Here is a 12,017-nt window from a genome sequence, read left to right on the forward strand (position 1 = left end):
CATGGCATTGAAGATATCATGGTCTCACCTAAAGGAAATCATTATTTGTTCACTAGTAGATTGAACTTTGATTGCACTAACAACATGGCAGAGTATGAAGCTTGTGTTTTAGGGATCTGAGCTGCTATTGGACAAAATATAAAGACCTTACGGGTATATGGAGATTTTGACTTAGTAATCTATCAGCTCTGAGGAGAATGGGAGACAAAATATGTAAAGCTGGTAGAATACAGAAAGCTCATATTGGATCTACTAGAAGAGTTTGATGAATACACTTTTCATTACGTGCCTATAGAAAAAAATCAAATGGTCGATGCCTTAGCTACCTTGGAAACAACATTCCAGGCTGGCGGGGAGTCTGACATGATGCCAATTGACATGCAATCGTATGAGTACATGACTCATTGTTACCAAATTGAAGAGATAAAAAACACCAAGCCTTGGTACCACAACATTCTGTAATACATTAAAAACCAAAGCTATCCAGAAGAAGCCACCGAAACTGATAAAAGAACAATCAGAAAGATTGAGGTCATATGTTCTTGATGGGGAAGTCTTACACAATAAAAGTCATGATCAAGTCTTGTTAAGATGTATAGATGCAGAAGAAGCAAAGATGATCTTGGAAGAGGTACATGACAGAGTTTGTGGAACTCATGCAAATGGACATATGATGTCGAGAAAAATTATGAGATGCAGATACTTCTGGTCCACGTTGAAGGGAGACTGTATCAACTATGCTAGAAGATGCCATAAATGCCAAATTTATGGGGATAAAATAAATTTTCCGCCTCACCCTCTTCATGTGATGACGGCACCATGACCCTTTTTTATTGGGGCATGGATGTCATTGGAAAAATCCACCCAAAAGCTTCAAATGATCATCGGTTCATTCTTATAGCAATTGACTATTTTACCAAATGAGTGAAAGCTACGTCATATTCTAGTGTCACTCAGTCTACTATTTGTAAGTTCTTGAAAAATGAGATCATATATCGGTATGGTTTGCCCGAAAAAATCATTACCAATAATGCAACAAATTTGAACAACAAGATGACGGATGCTTATTGTGATTAATTTAACATAAAACATCACAACTCTACTGCTTATATACCAAAGATGAATGCAGCGATAGAAGCAGCAAACAAATATATCAAGCAAATAGTGGAGAAAACGACTGAGACATACAAGGATTGACACGAAAAAATTACCTTTTGCTTTGTTTGCTTACCAAACTTCGGTACGAACTTCTATTGGGGTAACCCCATTTTCTTAGCATATGGGATGGAGGTAGTATTGTCCATTGAGGTGGAGATCCCATCGCTCTGGGTTTTGTTGAAAGTTAAGCTGGATGATGCAGAATAGGTGCAAACTTGATATGATCAACTGAACCTAATAGAAGAAAAGAGGTTGAAAACCATTCACTATGGTCAACTCTACAAAAAACGAATGTTTCAAGCACATAATAAGAAAGTGCGCAAAAGAGTATTATGTGAAGGAGATCTTGTACTAAAGAGGATTTGGCCAATTCAAAAAGACTTCAGAGGAAAATGGATGCCAAATTGGGAAGAGCCTTATATAGTAAAAAAGGCTTTCTCTATGGGAGCGTTGATCTTGACTGAAATGGACAGGCATGAACTATCTAATCCCTTTAATTCTGATACAGTCAAAAAATATACCTCTTAGGGTAAAACCTCGAAAGGACGCCCTAAGTTGAAGAAAAAAGCAAAAAAAAATATTTAGAGTAAAAACCCTAAAGGGCGCTCTAAATTTAAAAATAAAAAAAAATAAAAGCAAGAACAAAAAATAAGGTGGGTCTAAGATGAAAACCGCAAAAGGTGTCTTGAAACCAATTATGGATCCAAGTTGAAAACCCGAAAGGGCAGCTTGGATAATGATCTAGGATTCTCGCATGGAAAGGTCCCAGATCAAGGCAGTAAAGCATCACGACATCCAAGTCTTCCGTAGACTTAACAATTCGGAGGAACTTTGTACTCTCCCGAACGTTGTCACATCTTCAAAGTCCCCTTACAAAAGTTGTACTCAAAAGTCATGTAACGGTGTGTCAGTTCAAAGGCATCCGCATTGTCGAGATCTAGGGCATCTACTTGTATTTTTTTATTGACTTTCAAGATTATTTGACATGTACTATTTGTTCCTTTTCCTCATAAATAAATATGGTCATTTCTCTAAAAATATCAATTCCTTGCAAGCATATTAGATTGAATTTAAATAGGAATGATTTATTCACTTTTGAAAAGATAATCACGTATTATTGTATAAAGGTTTTCTGAAAGGTACAAGTGTTCGGAAGCCGATAAAGGTTTTTTTGCACCATACTAGAGATAATGGGCTCTAGTTCATTGAAAAACATTGCTTAAATCAAGACTAGAAGTAAACCTACTTTTTGCAAGCTCCCAAAATGTGTATCAGATCAAAGCTGTTGAAGATCAAGGATCAGAAATTCAAGATTCTAGAATCAATAGTCATCCAAAATGACAGTAAGAGATTGAGATTTTTATCTAAACCTTAAAATAACATATGTTGCATATGCATTTTAGGCATACATAAGAACATTGCATCCATAGCATCGCATATATGTGTAATTTTACAGATTTTTTCAGAGTTAATTTCAAGAATACTGAATTCAAATGAAGTTTAAAATTAAAAACAATGCAGCCTATTCAAGTAAGATTTCAACTTCACAATGAAATACATCTGGCCCAAGGCAAATATTTTCAATCTGGACTCAATTTCACGACGAATGAGTCACCCACGATTTCAACTTCACGAAGAATGATATTGTGCCCAATAGATCGACTTAACTTCACAACAAATGAGTCATCTGCAACAACAAGGAACTATCTCCTAGCCTAATTTACAACATAGATCAAGGCAAGAAAGTCTATCTGTCAACGAAAACTTTCGAGTTCGATTCCATTCAGCTCGAGGGCGTATCAACGCATGATAGCAGCGATAAACTACTTTCTGGTCAAATTTTCAAACTGAGGGCCAAGAAGAAGACCAAGGTTGACTATGATTTAGCAACAAGAAGCCATTTTCCAGTTCAGGTTTCAACTTCACAACGGAGGATATCATGCTCAAAACATCCAAGATCGACTCAACTTCATGACGAATGAGTCACCTGTAATTCAGCTCAACAAGCATGGAGTCAACTCCGCAATGGAAGATATTCGATAAGAGAGTCAACAGACATTGAGTTGGATTTCAATCACAGAGAAAGATATCAGACTCACAAGAGCAAATTCGCTTTTGGACCCTCTTCTTACCGAATAAAAATATGTGTCTTTCTATCTTTGTCCTATTTTCGTTACATGATAAATGAACAAAGAGGGGTAGTTGTAGATACTTATTTTTGTCCGGGATTTTTTTTATACATCATAGTATACATATTAATTTCAAATATAGTTTTTGAAAATATATAATATATAGGTTTTGGAAACTTATTTTTAAAAACGTATAATATATAGTTTTTAAAACGGTTTTGAAAACATATAGTATATAGTTTTTAAAATAATTTTGAAAACATATAATGTATAGTTTTTAAAAAATAGTTTTGAAAATGTATAATATATAGTTTTTAAAACGGTTTTGAAAACATATAGTATATAGTTTTAAAAATAATTTTGAAAGCGTATAATATATATATTTAAAAACGATTTTGAAAACATATAGTATAATTTTTTAAAAAATTTTGAAAATATATAATATATTTTTCGAAATGGTTTTGAAAACGTATAATATATGGTTTTTTAAAGGATTTTCAAAACGTATGTTTTAAAAAATTCGAAAACATATAATATAATATAGTTGTTATTATTACATATTATTATTTTATTTTATTTATTTATTTCATTTTTTATTTTTATTTTTTCGGTCAAGGTCCAGGTCTAGCAGTCTAAGGGGCCTAGCAAACCGGGTAGGCAGGCCTGACCCAGCCAACCGATCCGGTAAGCCCAACAAAGAGTTAGGGTTCCATGTTAATCAAGGGCGCCTCACGAGTGGAAGCAATCAACGCGCGTGGAGGCCACGCACCAACAACCAACTGGATTTCCGGCTGAACAACCCAGGACTAACCCATCCCGAGCTGTCTGGCCGCACCAACAACCAACGTTGCCGAACGGGACTGAACCATCTCGAAAGAATCGGCAACACCCGAGATATTGAGACCACAACGGCCGGTTACGGGGCTATAAAAGCCTCCGACCATGCAACGAAGACAACAACAAGACGAGGCAAAAAACCGATCAAACAACCAATAACAACCAAGCAACATACGAATGAAATCACAAAAATACCAAAAAATCACGAACATCATCGAAGTGAAGAACACAAAAAAAAACAGTGTACCAAATATAGAAACCCAAAGGCAAAAAACATTCGAAATCAAAAGTAAAAAAAAAGTTAGAGGCTTTGTCTCGTCAAAGAACGTCGAGAACGCACAGTTGCCTCGTCGGAAGAAGAAGAGTCACCGGAGAGTCAAAAAGTCACCATCGGTAAAGGTAAAGTCGAAACTTTAAACGTAGATCTATGTCATTTGAGGGGGTTTTTAGGGTATTTGGGACTCGGGTTCAGCTTCGGGATGTTTACAGGAGTATTTTCGGGTAGCCCTTAGGATTCCGGCCACAGACGATGGTGGCCGAGCAACGATCGGCAGCGGTACGTGGCTAGGAACGATGGCCGGCCATTCGGCCGGTTAGCTTGGGTTGAAGAGTTTAGTAGATAAGGGAAAAGTGATATTTAAGAAATGAGGTTGAAATTAATTTTTTTAGGATTTATGGGGTATTTATAGAGGACCGAATGGTAATTAGCAAATAGTTTAATTATTTTCGCACTCCCTGAACTTTTGATGTGTAATTCATTTTGGTTACCTATTGTAAATTTTCCCATGATTTTTAAATTTATTCAATTTAATCCTTGTACAATTTTCTTATATTTCTCAAATTGACCCCTCTTGACTTTTTATTTCTTCTTGCAGCATCGAAATGTTTTCAATCTGGTCCTTAATTTTAAATTTGTTGCATTTAAACCCTTTTAATTTAAAGTTTTCTTTTACTTTATATTTTCTTAATTTAATTTTGTTTTACTTTAATAATTAAAATTGATTTGATTTATATTTTTAGGTCAATTTCAAATCCTTCAACGGTAAGTAGTTCGGGTCACACTTTTAAATTTTAATTAAACTTTTATTGTTCGCAATTAAGACAACCAGAAAATTAAATTGGTACCGAAAGGGTAGTGCAAGGGTGTTAATCATTCCTTGACTGTAATCGACTCCCGAATCCGACATATTTTTGATAAAACGCAGATCAGGTAAGGTGGCAAATTAAGGTGTCCGGTCAACCTAGATTTTTAAAAAAATATATAATAAATGATCGGTGACGGCTCTAGCATATTTTATTTAAGTTGAAGCCAAATTCCATACCCACCCGAAAGACGGTTACGACATATATATATATATATATATATATATGAGTTTATTATAACTCGGTATGGGAACGGAAATTGAGAGGATGGTATGGACCATTATTTTTTCCCTTTAGATTATAGATTAATACAACCTCAAACACATTCGAATTTATAATTTTTGAAATACAAATATTATTATTTATTTATTGTATTATTGATTAATTTGGTCATGAGAATTTCAATATGGGTCGGTCATTGGTGGCTTAGTAAAGAGAGAGTGACAATATTTATTTATTTTACGATTTAGTATTAGAACATATAGTATTAATTTGGATGCCAATATTAAAGAAGTACTAAATATTTCGAGATTTTTAGGATAATAATTATTAAAGTAAAAGGGGGCTTCAATGTTCCCCGCCCACCCTAGAAATTTCTAGCTGTGTAATTATGGAACGAATTTTAGTCCGATATCTGCAGACAATTACTAACACTAGCTCAATTCCAATGTACTTACTAGTCAACCAAATCCACGGTGTAATACTAAATTAAACAAGTTTTTGTTGATATTAAGCCTTAAAATGGTAAAATTATAAATTTGGTCCTTAAAAAATAAAATTTTTGGGTAAAATTATATTTTAGTCCCTACAGAAAATGACATTTCAATTTAATTATTTTAAAATTATAAAATTCTAATCTAATGTGATATAATGAAATTTATTATAATCCTTTAAATTTTAAATAATTTACATATGACTCACCAAGAAAATTGCTTTAATTCTTTAGAATATTTTTTCTTTAGAAATTATTATTATTTAATTAAATTCGTGGAAATGAATCTATGATTAACCAATCAATAACGAAAATGATAGAAAATTATATCAGTGACTACCTAACTATAGTCCCTTCATATTATTTTTTAATTTTTGTCAATCGAGTCACTCAACTATTTAAATGCATTCAATTAAGAAACATGTCGTTAACATTTGATGGAAGTGATGATGTGGCAGTTAATAAAATTGATAAAATTACACATTTAGTCACTCATAGTTATATACTCTATTAATTTGGTCATAGTTTTAATAAATTAAAATAATTTAGGTCTCAAATCATATGATGTCACGTGTTATTATCTAATTGGAGGATTAAATATAATATAATAGATATATTCCACCAATTAGAGGGTGACACGTCTCACCCTCAAGTGGAACTAAAATTGAGAGCGAAGAAATAGAGGGGCCATGGGAATTGATCTCGTATTTGCTGGGTGAGTAAAACAAGGGTTAACCACTAGGACAAAGCTGATGATATGGTTTAAGGATAACTAAGAACAATATATATCTTGTCTCTTATTGTAACCTTAAATTTTTTTTGGATAAACAAAACAATTTTTTTTACTTTTTATTAACTTTAAAAAATATTTTTTTAACTTTAAAAAATATTTTTTTAGCAATATCTTAACTTTAATGATTATATCTTAATTTTAAAAATTTTTTTTAATTTTATCTTATCTTTAAAAATTATATATCACTCCTAGTCCATTTTAAACCACTCTTAACATAAATTTAAAAATAAATTTTAAATTTAAGATAAAATATATATCACTCTTATTCCATTTTAATCCACTCTTAAGATAAAATTTTAAAAATATTTTTTAAGTTAAGATAAAATTAAAAAAAGAATTGTTTATCTAAAAAAAGAATTTAAGATTACACTGGGATACAAAATATATCACTCTTAGTGGTTAAGCTTTGTCTCTCACCCGGTAAACATAAGATCGATTGCCATGGACTCCCTATTTCTTCTTTCTCAATTTTCGTTCCACTTGACAAAAATATATGATAGTGTTGTTTCTTTCGGCCAAATCATAAGGATGACTGATAGGTGTTATATGAAAATCCCATCAACAAAATTTTACTGGAGACGCATCTTCTCCACGAGGCAAAAAATCATCAATTTAGGTAATTTTCCCACAAAAATGCCCCGGCAAGACTCATCAACACAGAAGCCCAGTTAACAAGAATTTGTTCTACTGTGCACAACCTTTCACTGTTATATTAGAAAATGTGAACCCTAACAGCCAAATCTCTTCATACATACTCCCCTCATTTCTTTCCTTTAAATGCCTATGCAACACTTTGATAAATCACTGCCTTAAATCCAAAGTTAAAATCTTGTACCATTCCACAGACAATCCTGAATTAATTCCCCTTCAGGCAGGGGCAGAGACGGTGCTACATTCTTTGCTAGCCCACCAGAGCGGTTCACACGGCCGCCATTACTACTTCCCATGTGCTCACCCCTCGGATATTCATCACCTCCTCAGCTGAAATCCTCGGTTGTTGCTCCTGTTTCCAAACTCTCCCCGTCCATATCCCCTTCCACCACCGTAGTTCCCAAGCCCTCTTGCTCCCTCATTCCTGTACCCAGCCCCAGAACCAGATGAAGACCGACCTCAGTTGCCTGCATATGAAGAAGAGTCTTGTTCTTACATGAAAAATACGTCTACGTAATTTGGATTTTGGATATGCCACAAAATTTGCTTCAGTCTCCTGCCAACAACCGCAGATCTCAAATTTTGTGTTATAGGAACACCATTTCAACATTTTCCTAACCTAGGTTGTCGGATATGAGTAAAGCTCAATTCAACTTTACTACAATAACCATGAATCAGTTTACCATGTGAAAAAGCTACGACTCCAGCATCTTCACTGAATCAAGCAAACCACTTACAGAAAAGTTAACAATAAAACCAACTTACCTCGAGTAGTAGATCGTTTTTCTTCAACTACTACTTTACGTCCACCGATATTAATAGGTGAAGCCTGAGAGATGTGCAACAAAATGAAAATAAATAAAGATGTAGATCACCAAAAAAACTATTAAGAAAAAAAGCAATGCATCATTAAATGCTGGTACAAAAATGAAAAGGTGCAACAATAAACCCCTCCCTTTGCTATTGGAGAAGAACATGAAAAGTCAAATCAGGGATTAAGTTAAATATGAAATCATCCACAAGAAGATAAACAGGTCTTAAAGAAAACGAATAAAGATTGAACCTAATAACAAAAAACTCTGTTTTCTCTGATTCAAAAATGTGAGTGCAACTTCACATTGCCGGTAAATGATACTTTAGGCCAAACTCTACCCATATCACCAAAATATAATAAGGCTAACACTTTGATAAACTCTTGCAGCCACTTCCCTAATTATTTACCTTAGTCCAACACCAATGTTCCATTAAGCTTGTCGCTTTGTAACCAATCTTAAATCTCTTTTAATGGAAATTTATTTAAATCAACTACTTGAGAGATGCTAAATTACATAATGTTCTTTACCACCAGAACTGGCAGAAACTGATCAGCTTTAGGATTCCTTCTTAAAAATGATTAAGCAAAGTAACAAGTAACCCCTTATCCCCATAATATGGCACCACATACGTCCATACAACCTTTGTGATCTCTACAGCTGAGTTTCACTACCAAATCTTCATGTATCTTTAATTTAGGTAATCCACGTCAAAACTTCCAATCTTCTTATAAATATAAAGGCATGGATCACCTTTGCACTACAAGACTAGCATACAAACCATATTCATCTATAAACGTTATAAACTCAAACACCTTTTTCTTCATTTCTAATATCCCCTAAAACAAAACAGCATTTCTAACAAAATATCAGAAGGTTCACTTAAAATCTAGGCAAAGTCATAACTTCATTCAAGTAATTTCTGAGAGGTTAAATTGGAAATCCTGTCGTAATATGAAGCAAAACTTGTTCAGAATTGCATAACTTGTTGTAACTCAGTCTCACAAAACAGATCCCTGAGCATGTAACTAAATGCATAATGACAGAAAATAACAAAAAGGCCGGCATAGAATAAGAATTTGACAAATACCTCTAAAGCACTTTGCACAGAACTTGCCATTTCAAACTCTATGAAACCAAAACAGAACCCCTGTAGTGAAATACAGAGAATATATTAATTGAATATAAAGTCACAATCTAACACTTGAAATATACCTTCTGGCTTCGAACTTGGATACCACTCTTAATAGGTCCAAACTTCTTAAATTCATTCTCCAGCATGCTAGGTGTGGCATTCAAAGGCAAACCTTTGATGTAGATAGAGGGACCCTCAGCTGTGCATGATCAGAAGAATATACTTTAGTATATAATTCACAGGCACATAGGCGCGTAAGGAAATAACTAAAAATAAAGCAGAAAAGAAATAAATTGCATGCAAACGATTTGAAATTTGAACAGGTGAGAGAAAACATTGTGTACCTTCCACATCTTGATTATTACCATTTTCTACAACATTGTTGCCAGAAACCTGATCATTAGATGCTGTTGCTGGAGCACTCGGTGGTGCAGCAGGTCTTGGTTGCTCATGAGATTTTGATTAAGACTTCACAGGGGAATGCGTAGGGTTTGATAAGGGATCGTGTTCTCCTTCATAACCTTCAGCTAGAGCAATAATAGATGGGGGGGGGGAAACTATCAGCTTAAAATAGGAACTATAAATCCAAAATACCAACTCATTCTCTAAAATATTAGAAGCCTAAAATGCAGCATAATGCTACTTAATACATACAATAGACGCATAGGACTTCTTTGGCACTTCCTCAATTTTGGAGATAGAATCAGCAACCATCTCTAAATCATCAAGAATCTCATCAACAACCTCAGCCACTGGAGCTTCCTCTTCTTCATTAGAACCATCCCCATCCTCAGAAGAATTGTACACTTGCCCATTAGCTCCTTCTGGCAAAGTTTCCAATTGCTCAACGTGATTCTCCATAGCAGGTGAAAAATCTGCAGATAACCATTTACATCAATAGGAGTTCATAATTAAAATTCCGTGTTTCAGACTGCAGATTTCCAATTACCTTGCTCACGAGATAGAGAAGTTTCAATATTAATAACTGGATCCGGGATCCCACTTTCACATTTTCCATCATCAACGTATCTAAATATATCATTTAAAACAAAATAGCCCTTTTCTTGGGAAGCCAAAAAGAAAGTTTGAGTGAATTTCCGCTTCAGTGTCTTTCCAGTTAAATACCCAGTTACAAGAACAAGTACTCCTCCACTGTGAGAATCCTGTGCATCTACACTAGTTATCTCTACTGTGAATTCTCCGTATCCAAGTGCAAGTATTTTCTTATTGATGGCCTGGTCCACAAATGAAGCACCACAGGTCAACTATACCAATCCAAACTTACAAAGACATTAACTCTCAAAAGAGAAAGAGACATGGTTTTCAAATAAAAGATTGGACAACAGAACAAAAACAAAGAAGGAAAGAATATTTTAAAGACAATCACAGATGCATGGAAGATAGATAAAACTCACTTGCATTGTTGTTGTGATACTCATGATACCATTTTCTTCAGATCGACCAAGCTTACTACTATCATGGTAAAATCAGTGAACTGATTCCGGGAATTATGTAAGATAAGGTAGTATTGATGGACAAATGCATTCCCAACCTAAAATCACCAAAAAAAATAGAGATCAAAACTTAACTTTATATGCATTAATAAAAAATCTAAATAAGGAAGGGAAAACGTACAACATCGGGAGTAGGTGCTATAATTCCAGCAGGGACTTGGTCTGAGGATGCCATTGACAATTTATCACCTGCAAATCAACGAAAGCCAAATTAAAATCAGTACTCAACTCTAGCCCCAAGTTTAAGTAGCAAGCCAAGGAAATAAAAGAGGTTAGCAGATCCCCCGGAAATAACCACGAAACTTCTAAACATAATCACCTACTGAACGAACAAAGTATTTTGAACTAGAAAATATATCAAAAAGAACTTCCAGGAAAATTATTCGGCGAAAATGAATACAAGTCCACGGATTCAAGAATTGAACAATTTTACTAAGGTTAAAATTCAAAGTTTCAGTTTTCCTGTAAAGCATCTCTTGAACCTATAGATTGAACATTTACAATTGATCTGAACAATAAATAAAGGCATCCAGAAGAAAAATATACACTACAAAACAAAAAGACAAATGGATTAAGTAGAGAATTAGTTGATAATGAGGTTATTTACCTAAGCTTTTAGATTTAGATCGCAGGGAACAAATAAAGAGTGAAGAGAATACTTTTTTCTTGATATTTTTCTTCTTCTGCGTTGGTTGCTCTTTCTCTCCCCTCCCTTTGTTGAGGGAGTTTGGCGGTTTCTAGGGTTTTTGTAGATCTTGAAGAGGCTGAGCAAAGGGGAAGCCGCAACAGGGTTTTTGGTATTTATAACCCTAATATTATCACGTTTTTATATAAATCCTTATCCTTTGTTGTACTTATTAATTCTACGATAAAGTATACAAATGGTCTGACTACAGCGTACTATTTTATTAAGTTTTGAATTATTAAAAATTATAAAATTAATCTCCAATTATAGAGTGTTATTTTATTGATTTTCTAGATTATTAAAAGTTAAAAAATGGTTACTCGAGTATTATTATTACAAACTCGTCCTTTATCGTTAAAAAATATGGTATTTTGAGCTGAAAGTGAACCTATTGATTGTGATATGATAAAATCGGATACAAGAATCTAAAATGACTATCATATCTCAG

General features: G+C 34.0%; 1 pseudogene; it reads right to left on the reverse strand.

Annotated features, from left to right (window-relative positions):
* Positions 1-7,357: 7,357 nt before the first annotated feature.
* Positions 7,358-11,675, reverse strand: LOC120200956 (annotated as a pseudogene).
* Between the last annotated feature and the right edge of the window lie 342 nt (positions 11,676-12,017).

This window comes from Hibiscus syriacus, unplaced genomic scaffold (assembly GCF_006381635.1).
Source record: "Hibiscus syriacus cultivar Baekdansim isolate YM2019G1 unplaced genomic scaffold, ASM638163v2 tig00006666_pilon, whole genome shotgun sequence".
NCBI classification, from domain to species: domain Eukaryota; kingdom Viridiplantae; phylum Streptophyta; class Magnoliopsida; order Malvales; family Malvaceae; genus Hibiscus; species Hibiscus syriacus.